This window comes from Lissotriton helveticus, chromosome 8, assembly GCF_964261635.1.
Source record: "Lissotriton helveticus chromosome 8, aLisHel1.1, whole genome shotgun sequence".
Taxonomy (NCBI): domain Eukaryota; kingdom Metazoa; phylum Chordata; class Amphibia; order Caudata; family Salamandridae; genus Lissotriton; species Lissotriton helveticus.
Genome location: NC_136069.1, coordinates 1,088,538,232 through 1,088,558,034, shown reverse-complemented (window position 1 = coordinate 1,088,558,034; position 19,803 = coordinate 1,088,538,232).

Sequence of the window (19,803 nt, the reverse complement as noted above, 5' to 3'; positions counted from 1 at the left end):
CCTTATATTCCCCTCTCTCTTTTCACTCCTTCTCTCTCTTCTTGGACTGCTCTTTTCTCCTCATACTTGATCCTCTTTTTCCATACTCCCCTCTCTCTCCTCATACTCACTCCTCTCCTCATACTCCTCCTCTCACCTCATACTCCCCCTCCCCTTATACACACTGCTCTCTCCTTATACCCCCCTTTCTTCTCATACTTGCCCCTCTTTTGACATACTCTCCCCTCTCTTCTCATACTCCTCTCTCTCTCCTCATACTCCCCTTCTTTCCTCACACTCTCCCTCTCTCTCCTTATACTCCCCCTCTCTCCTGATATTCCCCTTCTTTCCTCATTGTCACCTCTCTCTTCTCATACTCCTCCCTGTCCTCATACTCCCCCCTCTCTCCTCTTACTCCTTCCTCTCTCCTCTTACTCCTCCTTCTCCTCATATTACCCCTTTTCCTCATATTCCCCCCTCTCCTAATACTTCTTACTGTCTTCTTATAGTACACCCTCTCTCCTTAAACACCCCCTGTCTCCTTATATTCCTCTTTTCTCCACATTCTTCTCTCGCTCTTCATATTCTGTCCTCTCTCCTCATACTCCTCTCTCTCTCCTTATACTCCCCCCTCTTTCCTCACACTCTCCCTCTCGCTTCTTATACTCCCCCTCTCCCTTCATATTCCGTCTTCTCTCCTCATACACACCCCTCTCTCCTTATACTCCCCCTCTCTCCTCACACTCCCTGTCTCTCTGCTCATACTCTCCCTTCTCTCCTTATTCTCCCACCTCTCTCTTCATACTTTTCCCTCTCACCTTATACTCTCCCCTCGCATCATACTCATCTTCTCCCCTCATACTCCCCGTCTCTTCATACTCCCTCCTCTCCTTATATATTCTCCTCTCATCATACTCCCCTCTCTCCCCTCTCTCTCCTCATACCCCCTTCACTCCTCATACTCCCCCATCTGCTCATACTCCTCCCTCTCTCCTCATACTCCACCCTCTGTCCTCATACACTGCTTCTCTCCTTATACTCCCCTTTTCTCCACATTCTCCCCTTCTCCTCTCATACTCTCCCCTCTCTATTTATACACACCTCTCTTTCTTTATACTACTCTTTTCTCCTCATACTTGCCCCTCTTTCCACATACATCCCCCTCTCTCTTTATACTCATCCTCTTTCTTCTCATACTTCTCCCTCTCTCCTCACACTCCCTCTCTCTCTTCTTATAATCCCTCATCACTCCTCATACGTCCCCCTCTCCTCATATTCCACCCTCTCCTCATATTCCCCCCTTTCGCCTCACACCCCTATCTCTCCTCATACTCTCCCCATCTCCTCATAGTCCTGCCTCTCTCTTCATACTCCTTCCTCTCTCCTCATTCACCCCTTCTCTCCTTATACTCCCTCTCTCTGCACATTCTCCCCCCTCTCATACTTGTCCCTCTCTCCACATATTCCCCCTTATCTCCTCATACTACCAGCTCTCTTCTCATACTCCTTCTTCTCTTTCCCCTTGTACTATTGTAGTGATGCATTTAGTAGCATGTACTAATCCATTATCTGCTCAAAAGTTCAACTGATAAATTGATTAAGGTATTCTTCTTCCAGATGTAGTTCTTGAAAGTTTCATGCAGTGTGTATGCACTTCTGTTATCAGTTACACAGTTATTTGTTTATACTTAGTCATTTTACATTGTATTTATTCAGTAATAGACTAGTATATTTCATATATTTATTTTTATAATGTTATACATATTTTTATAACAGATTCTATTTATCAACACTAAAAGAAATCAATCATGCCTTCAAAAAGTGAAAAGAGGAAACAACATAATAAAGTTTATTATTTAAAGAGAAGTCATCCACAAGATTTACCTGAACAACAATGTGTGAAGAAAAAAAAAAAAAAAAGGTAAGACAACAAAGATTTTTTTGAAGAACTTATCAAACACTAGGAGTAGTGTGGATAATGTAAAAAATACAAACAGTGCAACTAAAAAGAAAAACAAGAGAGAAGAGAAAAACAATGGAAAATAACCCGGTAAACAAACACTGTATAGTACAAGGAGGAAGAATCAATTTCAGGAAATTAGAAAAAGAATGTTTTATAATAGATTTGTGTCAAATTTGATGAAGGAAATGAAGAAATGTAAAAGAAAAACAGAATTTTATAAGAAGAAGAAACGTATAGAAAATATAATTGAGAAGGCTTTCTAATTGAAAAACAAGTTATTTATTTTAGTAATCCGTAGAATTCGATCACTGGTTAAGCCAATTTATTTAATGAAGGCCAAAAGTAAGTGGAGAAGAGTAATTAACAGAAATAATTTTCCTGATGTTTTTTTGGGTGAATGGAAACATAGTTCAAGTTCTGAGTCTTTTTTTATTGAAGAGAGTTATTTTCAGAGTACTGATTTGTTGCATGCAGTTGACACTAGTGGTCGTGCTTATGAGGTTAGAAATGGTTGTCCTATTGAGAAAGAGAAAATTGTTCCTAGAAATGCAGAAGAGGTGTTAGCTAATGAAGTTTTAGGGAGACGTCCTGAAGCTAAAGTGTACACTTGGAATTGCAATAGTATTTGTAGTGTACGGCAGGAATCTATTGATTTTTTATGCAATTTCTTACGTGAGTATACTAAGAAAAGGTAAAATAGCGAATCGGTAAAACAGGCTGATATCGAACGCAAAATCTGAAAATCCAATGCATCAACCCCAATTCCTTACAAAATAAAGAATCGCAAAATAACCCCCGTGGTAAATTACGGAATTGCAAATTACCCAATCGGTAATACCCAGAAAGAAATCAGCCCCGGAAATACCGAATCGCTATTAAAAAATCGCAACGAAATGCATGAAGACTCGCAAAATCGCAAATACAGAAAATGCCCAAAATCGCTATTTTGCATGAGCAAAATAGGGGAATCTCAAACTGGAGGTGAAGTATACAGGTGCAGACAATCGGAAACCCTTCAAATATGCCTCTGGAGACCCTATATGTCTACCAAAATAGCTGCCCCCTACATGCTTGCTAGGAGGAGGAGAATCAACGCTCTTGCACAGCGCAGGAGGATGACCCAGGACAGGGTTTTCAGGGTGCACATCATATTGCTGGGCCAGACAGAGGAACTGATCTACGTCAAGTACAGGCTGAACCGGGCTATGATCATGCACCTCATTGCTGACCTGGAACCACTACTACAGCACCAGACCCGTAGGACCAATGCCATCCCAGCCCATGTCCAGGTCCTACGCAGCCTGCACCTGCTGGCGTCTGGAAGCTTCCAGGGGGTCATAGCAGAAGCCGGAGGCGTGTCGCAAAGCGCACTTTCACGCTTCTTCCACAAATTCCTAGATGCCATGCTGACATTGATACATCACCACATCACCTTCCCCACAACCCCACAGCAGGTGAACCGCACCAAACAGGAGTTATACCAGGTTGCATAATTTCCCCATGTGATAGGATGCGTTGACTGCACGCATGTCCCCATCTGTCCCCCCTCAGCCAACGAATACATCTTCTGCAACCGGAAGTCATATCATTCCATCAACGTGCAGGTCGTGTGCAATGCCAGGCACATCATAACGGACATTGTAGCCCAATTTCCAGGAAGCACCCACAACGCATACATATTCAGACAGAGTGGCATCCACAGGCGTCTGATCAACGGTGAATTTGGAGAGGAACACTTACTAGGTACATACTAATGCCTCATCATTAACTCCATCCTCACATATGTAATTGTATTCATGCTGCTAACCCTTTGCTCCCCACCATGCAGGTGACAGCGCCTACACCTTGCGGGAATATCTCCTCACTCCCTACCTCAACCCAGCAACATCTCAGGTGCAGCGCTACAACACAGCACACATCAGCACCAGGAATGTGGTAGAGCGAACCTTTGGCATCCTCAAGAGTCGCTTCCGGATACTACTCAAGACAGGAGGTGCCTTGCAGTATGACCCAGTGACCTGCTGCCGGATAATAGCGGTCTGCGACATGCTGCATAACATTGCCACAAGAAGGGGGATACCAATAGAGGTGGACGGAGAGGACAACTTACGTGCACAGCAACCCCCCCCCACAACACCAACAGGGACACGTGCCTAACACAGCTGATGGTCAAAGGAGGCAGACATACATCACACGACATCACTTCTGAGACAGGTATGAATGAGCCATCACAACATGATCTTGTTTGCAAATGTTTAATGCACATCAGCACTTGTCAGGTGCATATAAATGAGACGCCAACATGACGTGGATTTAAAAAATAGTTTGGGATACATGTCCGTTGTCATCACGGGAGTATCTTGTGGTAGTATAGGTAGCCCATGGTTATGTCACCATGGCCAGGGAGCCAGTGGAACACGACTATTTGTGCTTCCCACGTACCCCCAGCCTCCTGTCGCGTGACTCCTCCACATCACCGGCGATGTGTGTCAGTGGATGTGGAGCTGCGCGCACTGTGCCTCCTCTTGCTGGCCTCCGGCACAGAGACGCTGCTGACGCTTGAAGCCGCCTCACTCCCCTCCTCCACTCCCAAACTGCTGGCACTAAAAGTCCCAGACTGCAGATGCTCCACTGCAGTGGTCACTTTTTCTAAGGACTTTGCCACATCTCCACAGTAATGGCCCAAGTCGACCTGCAGGGACACAGATCTGCGTGATAGTACAGCTGTGCTGTTGCACAGCTTAGTGATGGCCCTGATGGAGGCATTGGAATGGAGCATGTTCTGCCGATGCCTACTGCGCTCGCTTTGTTGCCCTGCTATGACAGCACGTGTGAGTTCCTGCAGGCACAGTTTCATGTCTCTGTTACCCTCAGCAACGGCTGTGGTCATCTCGCGCACAGCGTCAGTCATGGTGCCAATTTTGTTTGCCAATTTTGAAATGTTAATGTTTATAGCACCCATGTGTCTCCCCTGCAGGCGCTGGACATGCAGCATCCATGTCTCAACCACTCCGTAGCCGTGTGTTGGATCCTCAGATCTCTCTGCAGCTCTACCAAGGGGCCTGCCCCGCTGTCGGACTCTGACACGTGCTGGTGTTTGAGCTGGCAGAGTGACGACTGACTGCCGTGGAACATCTGTGGCTGCTGGCCTCTGTTCCGTCTCCATCACCTGCAGGGAGGGGACATTTGCCCTGCAGCTTTGTGTTGTCCGCGGTGGTCGTGTTGGTGTTGTTGTCCGCTGTGGTGGTGGTGGTGGTGGGGTTGTCCGCCATGGTGGTGATGGTGGTGGTGGTGATGGTGGCGGTGGTGATGGTGTTGATGGTGTCGTGGGTTGATGTCCCTGCGGAGTCTCAGCATTGGTCCCTATTGGGGTTTCAGAGATGATGAGGCGTCCGCTGTCATCCGAATCCAGGGGGATGCATCTGTGTGTGAAACAGTGCATTGTTAATATTTTGTCAGGATGTATCTGTATTGCATACTTTCATCTACATAAAGGACATATTTGGACTGACATTTGGCCCTGTGCTGCTGGTTTCATTTCATTAATATCAGAGATCAGACATGCACACTTTCATGATATGACTACAACTCCCATGATGCAACACTCTGGTGAGGGGATATGCGTTAGGCACGGATATATGTGCACTGTGTTTGGCCTGGGGGAATGGGCAGGGGTAGACAACATGCTGCGTATCTGCACTGGCATGCATCTTACCTTGTCCTCCTGCTGCAGCACCGGAAGGGTCCAATTGAGTGACCCCCACAACAGCTTCTGACTCAATGGTAGCCTCAACGAGGTCCTCGAGGGCTGTGTTTGGTGTGACGCTGGATGTTCCCCCTCCTGTGCCAGCTGCATCCTTCACCCTTTCTGCAATCCTCTCCTTTGCCCTTTTCCTGAGGTCATACCACATCTTCTTCAGATCGTCAATGCTGCAGTGGGTGACTCCTACAGCATTTACCCTCTCCTTGATGCACAGCCAGAGCTTGCTCTTCTCTGCCTCAGGCACCTTTAGGTACAGCTTGCCAAATAGCCTGTCATGTTTGCTGCTCACCCCCTCGATGAGTAGTTCAAGTTCTTTATCAGAAAACTTTCGCTTCCTCTTCCTCTTCCTCGCTTCCTCTTCTTGGGTGTGTCCTTGTCCTGGGGTGCATCCTTCTCCATCCTGGAAGTCTGTGCAATAGCTGGTTTGTGCTATTACTGTATCACTCCTCAGCTCCTGTGCTCTGCCTCCTCCTCCTCTGAGCTCCTCAGGGCACTGAATGTAGCATGGGCTGTGTTATTTCCTGCTTGTAATGTCATCAACCTAGTTCCGATGCGACTTATTTTTTTAGCGAATCCGCTAATACCGAAATCGCAAATACCGATTCGGTATTTGCTAATTCGGTATTTGCTATTCTTTATTTGGAGTCTCACAATCGTGTTTTCCGATTTATTTAGCGATTCGGTATTTAATACCGAATCTGTTGATGCATCGCGGTATGCGAGTCCTTATTTGCGATTCCTTATTTTTCGCTAATAAGGACTTGTTTTATCGAATTTTGATGCATATGCCCATAAGATGTTGCAAGGACTAGACCCTGCAAAGTGAGAGAAAATACTGGTTTGAAAGGTCATTCTCTTGCTTGTCTTTCTAAAAAAGTATGTCGAAATGTTTTTCGCCATTTCAGGATGTTAGCAGTACATCATACTCAAATGAGGAAATTAGTCAGAACATTGTATTATGCAAAAAGTCCAGCACTAATTTAAAAAAAGTTGAACAGTGCTCTTTTGCGTGGATCTGTATCAGATGTAATGAACGTTTGTGATGAAATTCAGGTTAGTTACTTTGGTCCTGAGGAAGACAGTGCAGAAACTGGTACATTAATAGAAGGAAATGTGGAAGAGAATGTACAACATTGTAGTTCAGAACATTTTTAGCAAGAAATTATAAAGTGTAAGTTGATTTAGGTGAAAGGCCAAATTATTCTTGTATTTGTTGTCGACTAACTAATTATAAAAATTAGACCAGGACTGTTGATTTGTATTTAAAAAGTGAAAAGGAAAATATTATTTGTTGGTAGAGAATTGTTTTGATTTGGGTTCTGATCAGCGTATTTGTAAATATTGTTATAACAAATTAGATGAGAATAAAATGCCTGCTAGAGCTGTGCATAATAATCTTGAGTTGATAAATACCTATGAGACTATTCCTATTCAATGTGTGCATCATTTCAGGCTATTGTTCGTATGGAGCCTAAGACAGGGAAATTGCCTCCTTCAGATTTACAGAGACAAATAAAGGGAAGAGTTGTATATTTACCTCTAGATTTAAAGAAAAATATTGAAACAATTGGTGTAGAAAATGTAGAAGATGAACCTCTAGTTATTCTTGTTAATGGCGTTACTACTAAGAGTAAGAAAATCTGGCAAGAATTAGTGGATGTTAGGAAAGTGAAAAAGGCAATGTTGTATCTGGTAAAAAATAATCAATACTATAAAAGCGTGTGTGTGGGAGAAGAAGAAATAACTGTAGAAGAAGATAGTGACTCGTCAACTGGACAAATTGAAAAAGTGGATGTATCCAGAACTGAAGAAATCTACGAACATTACAGTGTTCATCCACTTCATTCCAAAAAATTCATGGGGAATACTATAGAGTTATTCAAAATGAAAGAAGCAAAGGGAAGTCCCATTAGTGTATGGGAAGAAAGCTTGGAAGCTCATTGTTTTCCTCAGTTGTTTACAACAGGAAAAGGAGGACGATATGATGACCGACCTGTGCAGATTCCTGCATCTAAATACCGGACATCAAGATTGTATGCAGAAGATCCAAGATTTCAACAATGTATTCCGTATTTGTTTCATCTTTTGTTTGAGAGTGACTTGTCTGGACTTTCTTATGCAGTCAACCATATATTGAAAACAGGTGTACATCTGCAAAATGTTTCGGCAAAGGAATTTATTGACAAAGTACAGCAGAAAGATAATGTTTAGGAATCTCAGCTGATTAATCTCATGGCATGTCAGTGTGGTACTAATGAGTAATGGTACCATCGTCATGGAGAACTTAAATGTATGCTAAGGAACTTAGGAACTCCTACATGGTTCCTTACTCTAAGCTGTGCTGAATATGCTTGGGATGATTTACTTCAATTTCTTCGAGAGGCAAATCCAAATATAGTAAATATTGAATACAAGACACCTGGGGAATTGTGCTCTTTGGATCCAGTTAATGTATGTAGGTATTTTAATCACAGATTTGAAGCTATGATGTATTTTATCACCAATAAAAAAAATCCTCCTCTTGGAGAGGTTCTAGATTTCTTTTGGAGAAAGGAGTATCAAGCGAGAGGTGCTCCTCACATACATATGCTAACATGGATCAAAGATGCCGCCAAATTTGGAACAGATTTGGATGATACTGTGTTGTCTTTAATTGAAGAATATGCTACATGTGCTACACCCAAAAGCACAGAGGTAAAGGACTTAAGACAAGTCTTACGATTCCAAAGCCATTGTTGTGGGAAATACTGTTGTCGAAAGTACAAATCTAAGGACAAATTCTACACCAAATGTCGTTTTGGATTTCCACGTCCTGTAAAATCAAAAGGAAGAGTGAACAGTTTTATGTCATCTTTGCGACATAATATCACAAGAAAGTCTCCAAAAAATACCTGCAACTTGAGAAGAAATGAAGAGTCAAAATACATAAATAACTACAATCCAGTTATTTTGTCCATGTGGAATGCTAGCATGGATATTCAATATGTTTCGGACAATTCCATTTCTGTTGCTCGATATGTAACATTCTACATAACAAAATCAGATAAGACGGAATTGAAGAAAATGTGGGAAGAGATTTCCCACGAGAAGAGTCTAAGTAAGAAATTATATAGTTACAGTTTGAAGATGTTATCTCATCGAGAAATTGGAGCTATGAATGCTCGGATCGCTTATCATCTGCAAGTCTATACTCCAAATCTAGAAGAATCATTTGGGTGAGTCTAGGTCTTGCTGCAACATGAAATCAAGTACTTAAATCTGTACAAGAAATTGAATATTTAGCAGAAAAAGAGCCAGAAAGTACAGATATTGTGAAAACAGATATGTTGGATACATATTATCCAAATAGAAGTCATCATCTTGAGAATATTTGTCTCTATGAAGTGCTGCAAAACTATATTTTTAAACAGAATATTACAGAAAAGATCAATAATGGTATATATACCGTGATTGGTTCTGAAGGATGTTTGGTAAAGCAAAGAAAAGGACATTTGATTAATCACCGTAAACTGGATTGCGAAACTCCTGACAAAAGGGAATTTTACTATTTAGCTATTTTTCAACTCTTCACGCCGTGGCATTCAGAATTGGAATTACTTGGAGATTTTGAGAGCAATGAAGATTCGTTCAACGCAAGAAAAGATACTATACAATGTCCTGTTTTTGCTAATTATGTGAAAATGTTGAACGACGAAATTGAGCAAGATACTACAATTGCAGCTGAAATTGCTAGAGACAGTTCTCAAGACAGTCAAACTTCTGCTGCGTTGAGTCAGGATCCACTAGGAGAACCAATTGTTCAAAATGAAGCAGCAACTGCTATGGATGAGGTGGAAACAGCAATGTATCAAGCTCAAGAAGATGTAACAAACTTATGAAACTTGGAAGAACAACTAAATTTTGAGCAGAAACAAATATATGACCAAGTGAGAGAACAGATTGACCATGGATTACTTCATGAAAAGAAAGAGTGCTGTTGCTCATCATTTCAATCTATCTGAATGTAAGTGAGTGGACAAGCTGGAACAGGAAAAAGTTTTTTAATTAAAGTAATTACAACTTATCTACAGAAAACAACTGAGTCGCATTTGTCTTGTGTTGTCACTGCTCCAACTGGGTTGGCAGCACACAATATTAGAGGAATTACTTTACATTGTTTATTAATGTTGTCAGTAGAGCATGAAAACAAATTGGAATACCACAAGCTATATGGAGAAGCTTGTTGTGAAGTTTCAAGAGTCTTGAAGAAAATGAAACTTCTCATTATTGACGAGGTAAGCATGGTATCAAACTTAATGATTGCCTTTGTGCATTTAAGAATGCAGCAAATTCTTAAAACAGAGTATGACGTAATATTTGGAGGAAAACACGTCATAGTTTTTGGAGATCTACTACAACTTACTCCTGTAAAAGGACAACCAGTGTTTAAAACACTGACGCATGAAGATACCAGACAGTCTTTGGGGAGCATTGGAAATGCTAATATTTGGTCATATTTTGAGTATAAGGAACTTAGTGCAAATATGCGACAGGCAAATGATGCTGATTATGGAACTATTCTTCAAGATATAAGAATTGGAAAAGTGACTGAACATGGCAAACAAGCGTTACAGAGAAGATTACTTTCCAATTTGTTTCCAAATTAAAATAATGTTCCTGGGAAAATATATATGAGAATAGCAGAAAACAAATCTGTAATCTGCTTAATGCCAACACTGCGTGAATGTTCTATATTAAATGAAGAAAGTTTAAAGTTGAAAAATGAAGAAATTATAAAATTGGAAGCTATTGATAAAATAGAGCATGAAGGAATCACTATTATTTTGACAGAAAAGTTGAAGAGGAAATTGGATTCTTTAGAAAAATTGATAAGTAAAACTGCTGGTTTAGAAAAGAATTTATATGTATGTAAAAACTGTAGGGTAATTTTATGACGTAATTTGAATGTGGAAAAATGGAGCAATGGGTAAAATTGTTGATTTTGTTAATTATGTAAATAGAGATGGGATTGAATTTTTGAAAATCAAATTTGATGAAATTGCTGAAATACAACAATTTAGTTGTTGTTCATCTTGGTTTTTGCTTGTAAAAGATTTGTATGTTCGCAGAAAACAGTTTCCTGTTTCTTAGGCGTATGCGGTGACCATTCATAAATCTCAAGGTTTACATGTAGATAGTGCTTTAATGAATATTGTCAGTACTGTGTTTAAAGAGGGTATGGCATATGTTGCTTTGTCTTGAGTTAGAACTTTATCTGGATTGTACTTGATTGATTATGATGAGACAAAAATTAGTGCGGATGCAAATTGTGTGAAAGAGTATAATAGGTTAAGAAGAGAATATGCTCCCTATTTAGGTCAATATCCTGTATTTGAAATGCGTGTGGTAGGTCAAAAAAGAAGATATGAAAATATCTGTAGTGAAGTTGTAGAGAAAGAAAAAAACCAAGATGCATCTGTGATTGAAAGCAAAAAGAAAAAGGACACTATTGAAGATGTTGGTTATCAGTTTGAAAATAGTTCTGGTGCCAACTGCTATGCTAATGTAGTTGTTAATGTTGTTTTTATTCTTGAAAGTTTGCAACAGCAAATTCTTGAAAATCGGGAAAAAAGATTTTGTTCGTTGTTGTAGTAGTGATAACAGTAAAATACAAAGTGTTTCTGATATTCGAAATGTATTGGACATATGTTCTGGTTGTACTCAATTTACGCAGAATATTCAGCAAGATTGTCATGAATTTCTAATGTATATGCTTGTTGTATTGGAAGATGAAGGTATAGATATTGAAAATCTTTTTGGCCTTTCTTATAAATGGCAACATGACTGGGAAAATTGTTTGTTTACATGTAGCACTAACATATACACTGAAATATTTATATCTTTGACTTTACCACACTGTGAATCAGTGTCTTTTACCAACCTAGTTAGAGGAGCAAGTCAAAACATGGAGTGCAGGCAATGCAAATCACAAATGTCATCAAGATTATGTCTAGAAAGATATGGACAGTATGTAATTTTAATGCTGCAACGTTGTAGAGCTGATGGAAGAAAATTGGAAACTTTAATTAAAAATATTGTAGCTACTCAAGTATCAATATCAGGAAGAACTTTTGTAGCTGTGGGAATTATTTTTCATGATGGTCCTTCTACAATATCTGGACATTACATGTTTATTTAAAATGTCCGAAAGGTTGGATATATTGTAATGATAGTCAATTGGTTTTTAAACAACGTTTGCCTAAAGAGTTACCAAATTCTTACCTAATATTTTTAAAGCCCAAATGTTAGGAACAAAATTTGGCCTTTCAGGATTACTGTTGTTAACATAGGCTAGTCTGGTGTTGTACAGTACTTTGTGAGTGAGGGTGAGGAGCTTGAAAATTATCCTCTTGTTGACCTTGAGGCAGTATAGGTGTATGAGGTGGTGGGTGATGTCGCTGCAGCAGGGGACATTGATGATCAGTTGGGCGGAGGTGTTTTAGATTTGTTGTAGTCGTTGTAGGTGTTTGGCTGGAATTCCTGTGTAGAGTGTGTTGCCATAGTCTAGTCTGCTGCTGATGAGGGCCTGTGTCATTGTTCTTCTTCTTTTGGTTAGGATCCACTTGTAAATGTTGTGGAGCATGCGTAGGGTGTTGTAGCTGTATGAGGAGACGGTGTACACTTGCTTACACATGGAGAGGGAGGAGTTGAGGATGAATCCTAGGTTGTGTACATGGTCGGTAGGTGCTGGTACTGTTCACAGTGTAGTCGGCCACCAGGAGTTGGCCCAGGCTGAGGGGGTGGGTCCGAGAATGAGTATTTCTGTCTTGTCCGAGTTTAGGTTTAGAGAGCTGATCCTTATGCAATTGGCGATGGCTTTCATTCCCTCCTGGAGGTTGCTTTTGGTGGTATGTGGCTCTTTGGTGAGGGAGAGGATGAGCTGGGTGTCGTCGGCTTAGGAGATAATGTTGAGATTGTGATGGCGGGCCACTTGTGTGAGGGTGGCCATGTAGGTGTTGAACAGCGTCGGGTTGAGGGATGAGCCCTGGGGGACGCCGCAAATGATGTCAGTGGTTTTGGATCAGAAGGCTGGGAGGCGGATTCTGAGGATTACTATTGAACAACTTCCAAACTAAGGATTTGACATATACTATTTGGCCTTGAGGAAAAGTATGTAAAACCATTAAGGACTTTTTGTTGTATATTTTGTCAGCATATATTTGTAAGTAACATTATTTACAGTGTATGAAAATTAATGATAATGTTTTGTTATTTTAAGATTGTTTGAGATGTCTCATATTTATGTAAGAAATTGCTCTCAGAAAAAAAATATTTAACATGTTTTATTTCTATTTTTTAGATTGTTATTGAGAATGTTGAATGGGTTGTTTTAAGATAATCTTATTGATTGTCTTTTTTTTGCCTGCTGTTATGTGATGAGTACTGTTTAACTCACTGTTTCTAGTGAAATTCAATATATTCTGAGAACAGCAAAAAAGGCAAATGAAATGCTCTACAAATTATTTTGAGTTGTGAAATATATATTGTAACTGTATTTTTTCTTGTCTTCCACAGATGATAATTTTATAATATATACCTTTTTTTTATAAATATTATGTTTAAGGTAAGTATAAATAACTATTAAAAATGGTCAATGGGATGTGCTTCCACAGAGCTGAAGGAGCAAGAGATGGATGGAGTACATATCTGTACAAAGATGGTTTGTATCTTTTAAAGACATTTGAGAAAGTTAACATATATACTGAGTGTACCTGAGGACCTTCCGTCTTTGAACATATATTTAAAAAATGCCAGAGACTTTTATTATAGAGACTTTTAAAATGAAACATGGTTTCAGAACAGCTTCCTGCAACGTACCAGTATGGTATTGAATAGAAAGACATGCTTGACTAGTAGAGACCAGAGAGTTTTAGGATTAAAAGAGATCATATTATTCTCCATAAAATATGTCACAGAGAGTGTTTTCAAATACTCTTTTATGTTTAGAAGGACAGGATAAGTTTGTGTGTGTAGTTTTTCTTCTCTATGTAAATATGTCCTCATCAAACACAATACGTTGTGTTGAAATGTTGTTCTATACCTGTTGCTGTGAGTATTTTCAACTTATATAAGGAATCACTACTTTCTTATTATGTTAAAATGTGAGTACTGTATAGGTCTTTAAGAATTATTGTGTGTGAAAACACATGAAGTGTTCAAAAACTAGTGTGATAATGGTACCTAAATATACACAGATACACAGTGTTATTCTGGACAACCACCAGTATTCCTTGCATTTTACTAAAACAAATTTACTAGTTTGGAACGGGTAAGGTGAATAGACATATTCTACATTTTTTAGTACTGCATTTTACTATAACAGCCTGAGTCTTTTCCTATAGCCATAAGGAGTGATTAGTTTGAAAATTTAAGAAAACTTAAGAACAGGATATCCATATAAATATTTATATTTATATAACCTTATGAAGTGCTAAAACTCTAATGTTGGAATGTTAGTAGACAATGGTATTTATATAATATTTTTTTAAGGCCAAAATAGTTGATAAAGCTAGTTTTGAGTTATGTATTAAGAAAACTGATAAAATTAAGTGTTTATCTTTTTGTACAAGGACCTACAACATAAGAAATTGATTATGGAAAGAGAACAGAATAACATCGAGGACAGTTTGGAAATTACCAACAGTCTGATAGAAGAACTAAACAAGTAGCGAGAGTGAAGAACAAGAAATGAGTGCTGCAGATATGAGCTGTGATTTCATAGACGAAAGCTTAGATACTGATTTTGTGGAAGCATTAGATTATATCGAATGTTTCGAACATATAAATTCCGAAATTGTTAACCAGGAAATTGATGTCAATGAAATGCCTGATGAACTTCTTTTAGAAGCTCAATTAAATTGTGAGATGTTAGAATAATAGATGTATTGTTTTATAATAATAATGGTTTGAGTACTATCTAATAAATGCATTCACTGTAGGAAAAGTGAAGCACTTATAGATTCACTTATACATTCTTTACATTATTCTATTGATTCAAAGTATGCAAAGTAGGTCTCAGGGCATGGACTGCTTCAAACCCCTATACAGTATGCATTTACTCTTCTATGCACCTGAAAACCTGTCTTTTAAACCTCAATTGCCCAGTGTGTATCCTTACACTTCCTCCAAACACTCTGCCACTGCTGTTTCAGTATTGTAGTGAGCCATACAACAGTATGTGCTTATCTATACACTTTGCTAAAAGTGAAGCAGTTATACATTCAGCTCGACACTATCCTTGCAGAACTGTAATCATTCAGCCAGTATCCAAGTAGTCATGCAGTAAAGTAGGCCTTAGGGCATGCACTGCTTCAAACCCCTATAGACTATGCTTGTACTCTTCTATGCATGTGAAAATGTGTGTTTTAAACCTTTAATTACCCAGTCTGTATCCTTACACTCCCTCCAAACACTCTGGACTGCTGTTTCAGTATTGTAGTAAGCCATACGGCAGTATGTGCTTATAAATACACTGTTCTAAAAGTGAAGCACTTATACATTCAGCTTGACACTCTCCTTGCAAAACTGTAATCATTTAGTCAGTACGTAAGTACTCATGCAGCAAAGTAGGACTTAGGGCATGGACTACTTCAAACCCCTATACAGTATGCATGCACTCTTCTATGCACCTGTAAACTTGTCTTTTAAACCTTCAATTGCCCAGTCTGTATCCTTACACTTCTTCCAAACATTCTGCCACTGCTGATTCAGCATTGAACTGGGCCATTCAGCAGTATATGCTTATCTATGCACTGTGCTGAAACTGAAGGTGTTATAAATTCAGTTAGGCATTCTCCTTGCAGAACTGTAATCATCGAGTCAGTACCCAAGTACTCATGGAGCAAAGTAGGCCTTAGGCCATGGAGTACTTGAAACCCCTATAGACTATGCATGCAGTCTTCAATGCACCTGCAAACTTGTCTGTTATACCTTCAATTCCCTAGTTTGTATCCTTACACTTCCAGCAAACACTCTGTCTTTGCTGTTTCAGTATTGTAATTAGCCATTCAGCAGTATGTCCTTATCTATGCATTGTGTTAAAACTGAAGCTGTTATAAATTCAGTCAGGCACTCTCCTTGCAGAACTGTAATCATCCAATCAGTACCCTAGTAATTATGGAGCAAAGTAGGCCTTAGGCTACGGACTGTTTTAAATCCCTATAGACTATGCTTGCAGTCTTCTATGTATCTGAAAACTTGTCTTTTATATCTTCAATTCCCCAGTCTGTATCCTTACACTTTCACCAAACACTCTGACACTGCTGTTTCAGTATTGTAGTGAGCCATTCAGCAGTATGTGTTTATCTATGTACTGTGGTAAAACTGAAGCTGTTATAAATTCAGTCAGGCACTTTCCTTGCAGAACTGTAATCATCCACTCAGTACCTAAGTACACATGCATTAAAATAGGCCTTAGGCCATAGAGTGCTTCAAACCCCTATAGACTATGCATGCAGTCTTTCATGTACCTACAAACTTGTCTTTTATACCTTCAATTCCCCAGTCTGTATCCTTACACTTCCAGCAAAAACTATGTCATTGCTGCTTCAGTATTGTACTGAGCCATTCAGCAGAATATCCTTATCTAAGCACTGTGATAAAACTGAAGCTGTTATAAATTCAGTCAGGCACTCTCCTTGCAGAACTGTAATCATCCAGTCAGTACCGAAGTAATTATGGAGCAAAGTAGGCCTTAGGCTATGGACTGCTTTAAATCCCTATAGACTATGCTTGCAGTCTTCTATGTATCTGCAAACTTGTCTTTTATATCTTCAATTCTTCAGTCTGTATCCTTACACTTTCACCAAACACTCTGACACTGCTGTTTCAGTATTGTAGTGAGCCATTCAGCAGTATGTGTTTATCTATGTACTGTGGTAAAATTGAAGTTGTTATAAATTCAGTCAGGCACTTTACTTGCAGAACTGTAATCATCCACTCAGTACCTAAGTACACATGCATTAAAATAGGCCTTAGGCCATAGAGTGCTTCAAATCCCTATAGACTATGCATGCAGTCTTTCATGCACCTACAAACTTTTCTTTTATACCTTCAATGCCCCAGTCTGTATCCTTACACTTCCAGCAAACACTCTGTCATTGCTGATTCAGTATTGTACTGAGCCATTCAGCAGAATGTCCTTATCTATGCACTGTGTTAAAACTGAAGTTCCTATAAATTTAGTCAGGCGCTCTCCTTGCAGAATTGTAATCATCCAGTCAGTACCCAAGTATTCATGAAGCAAAGTAGGTCTTAGGACATGGACTGCTTCAAACCGCTATAGACTATGCATGCAGTCTTCCATGCACCTGCAAACTTGTCTTTTATATCTTCAATTCCCCAATGTGTATCCTGACACTTCCAGCAAACACTCTGTCATTGCTGATTCAGTATTGTACTGAGCCATTCTGTCACTGCTGTTATAGTTTTGTAGTGACTCATTCATCAGTGTGCAGTAATCCATTCACTACATTAAAACACTAATGGGCAGTTATACAATACCTGGCACATCCCCAGGGATATGCCAGTTATTGTGCACTGTGACACCACCACCATGGATGCGCCGTATTTACAATGCGGTGCACCATGGGGCAAAAACGGCACAGATATTTGATGTATCTGTGCCGTGAAGGCGGCACATTGCTTGAGTTGCGTTACAAGTGCAACGCAGCTCCAGCAATGCTCTGGTGGCCCTATGCTCAGAATGCTGTGGCAATCCTTACGCCTGCTTCAAGCAAGTGCAATGTTTTGACGCAGTATGAGCTCAAGTGAAATTTTGTAGATTTCACTCAGCCACTTTTAGGAGGTGTTCCTGTGCCGGAACGCCCCCCCCCATGTAGGAATGTCTCCTTCTGGTATAGGAATTTACAATGTGACGCACCTCCCAGATGCGTCACATTGTAAATACTACACACCATGGCACAGCTGCGTCAGAAAAGTGATGCAATGACGGTATAAAAGAGGCACAAGGAGGTTGTAAATCTGCCGCTGACACTTACAAATTCACCCAGGCAGTTTCACCAGCAGTGCAAATGGAAGCATAGACTTGTAACATATTTCTGCACATATGTTACATTCAAGTGCTTCGGAAGTACTACAGTATACTTAGGCTGTCCGGTTTTAGGTTTAAACCTATAATAACTGATGAAACCCCACCAAAAGGAAAATAGCCCTCATCAGTGTAAACATATAAACACTGAAAAAACACCTTTGCAACCACAAACTAAATGCCATTCAAAGAAAGGAAAAGGTGAGTGAAAGAGTCATTTCTATTTCTTCCTGAAGGGGTCAATACAATGTAACTTTGTTACATAAGGCAGCAGCTAGAAGACTGAGATAACATTATTCTGATTGAGTTTTGTTGTTTAGGGATGTCACTAAAATACTGTTTCTCCCTTTTGCTTTTTTCCTTTTTGTGGTCTTTGGTCTAATAATGCAGGGTTTAGAAGCATGTTTTAGGTCTTATTTAATTATTTTGTAAACTGTAGAGAATCAGGAAATACATTTGATTCTTTCACTGATAGGTAAAATGGCTGGTTTCTTTCGAATCTTTCCCGAAATTTACATCACATTTACCCACAGACAAAGAATGGGTGTAACACTTTGATAGATCATCCCCTTTTCTAGCAAGTCATTATTGATAGTAGGTCAATTGCCAAACACCCTAGGCTTTAAACATTCAATGCAAGGTGTAGTGACAGGTATATGTGAAAAGAATGCTGTCACCAAGCATCTGGGAAAACATGACACCAGATATTTGGAAAACATGGAACGCAGTGTCACTTGGAATGCTGCTACTAAAAGTTCTTACCAAGTTCAACAGAGAATTGGGGATATTGTTTGTATTTGCAGTAATTCTGCTACGTATATGAAAAAGTTGTGTGATGATCTGTCAAAATCAATACCTGAGCTGAAGTGCTTCCCTGTAAGAGATAATTGCCATTTGCTAGATGCTGAAAGCATCTTTACAATCCTCAGGGTTAGTGTAGAATGGGAAACACCCGTTACAACGAATGGATCGCATCGCGATGCCATCGCAACGCGACCATTACATCACGCCGGGCTCCACAACACATGCTATCCGTACGCATGCTACTACATCGCATTCACAGATATATCGCTAGCGATTACATCGCTAGCGATGCCAACGTGTGAATATATGTTAGGGTGACAGCCGACTTTACTGTGTGGAAGTTTTATGGCCATAAAAATTTATAGCAAATACAAGGTGTGTGAAATTTTTATGTGTAATGTGTTTGGGTGACAGCCGACTTTACTGTATCGCATACAAGGTGTGTGAAATTTTTATATTTGAATATGTTTGGGTGATAGCCGACTTTACTATTATCGAGCACTGACAAGCTGTGTGCAAGTTTTATGGCCATAAAAAATCTATAGCAAATACAAGGTGTGGGAAAGATTTATGGACAGACGTGTTATATGTTTCGATGACAGGCGACTTAAATAGATGTTCCGAAAGCAAATAATATGTATCATGAAAACTGCAGAGCCGGACAAAAGGGGAGAGGATGTGGTCTGACGGCTACCCCGGCCGACTTTGGTGCTGGGAAACAAGGTTCGAGCCTGGTATCGAGCGCTGCCAAGCTGTTTGAAAGTATTATGGCCATAAAAATGTATACATGACTTTGGTGTGAAATAAATAGATGTTTTAAAAGCCAAAAACAAATGATGTTCCGACTAAGGTGTGAAATAAATAGATGTTTTAAAAACAATTAATAGAATCATAATTCTTTTGTGCTGGGAAACAAGGTTTGAGACTGGTATCGAACACTGACAAGGTGTGTGCAAGTTATATGGTCATAAAAATACATGAATCATGGATGGATGCAGGGTGGGTGGATGGGTGCATGGGTGGATGCAAGCATGATGGGTGGATGCATGATGGGTGGATGGATGATGGATGGGTGGATGGATGCATGAATCATGGGTGGATGCATGGATGCATGCATGATGGGTGGATGCATGATGGATGGGTGGATGGATGCATGAATGATGGGTGGATGCATGGATGGATGCATGTTGAATAATGGATGGATGC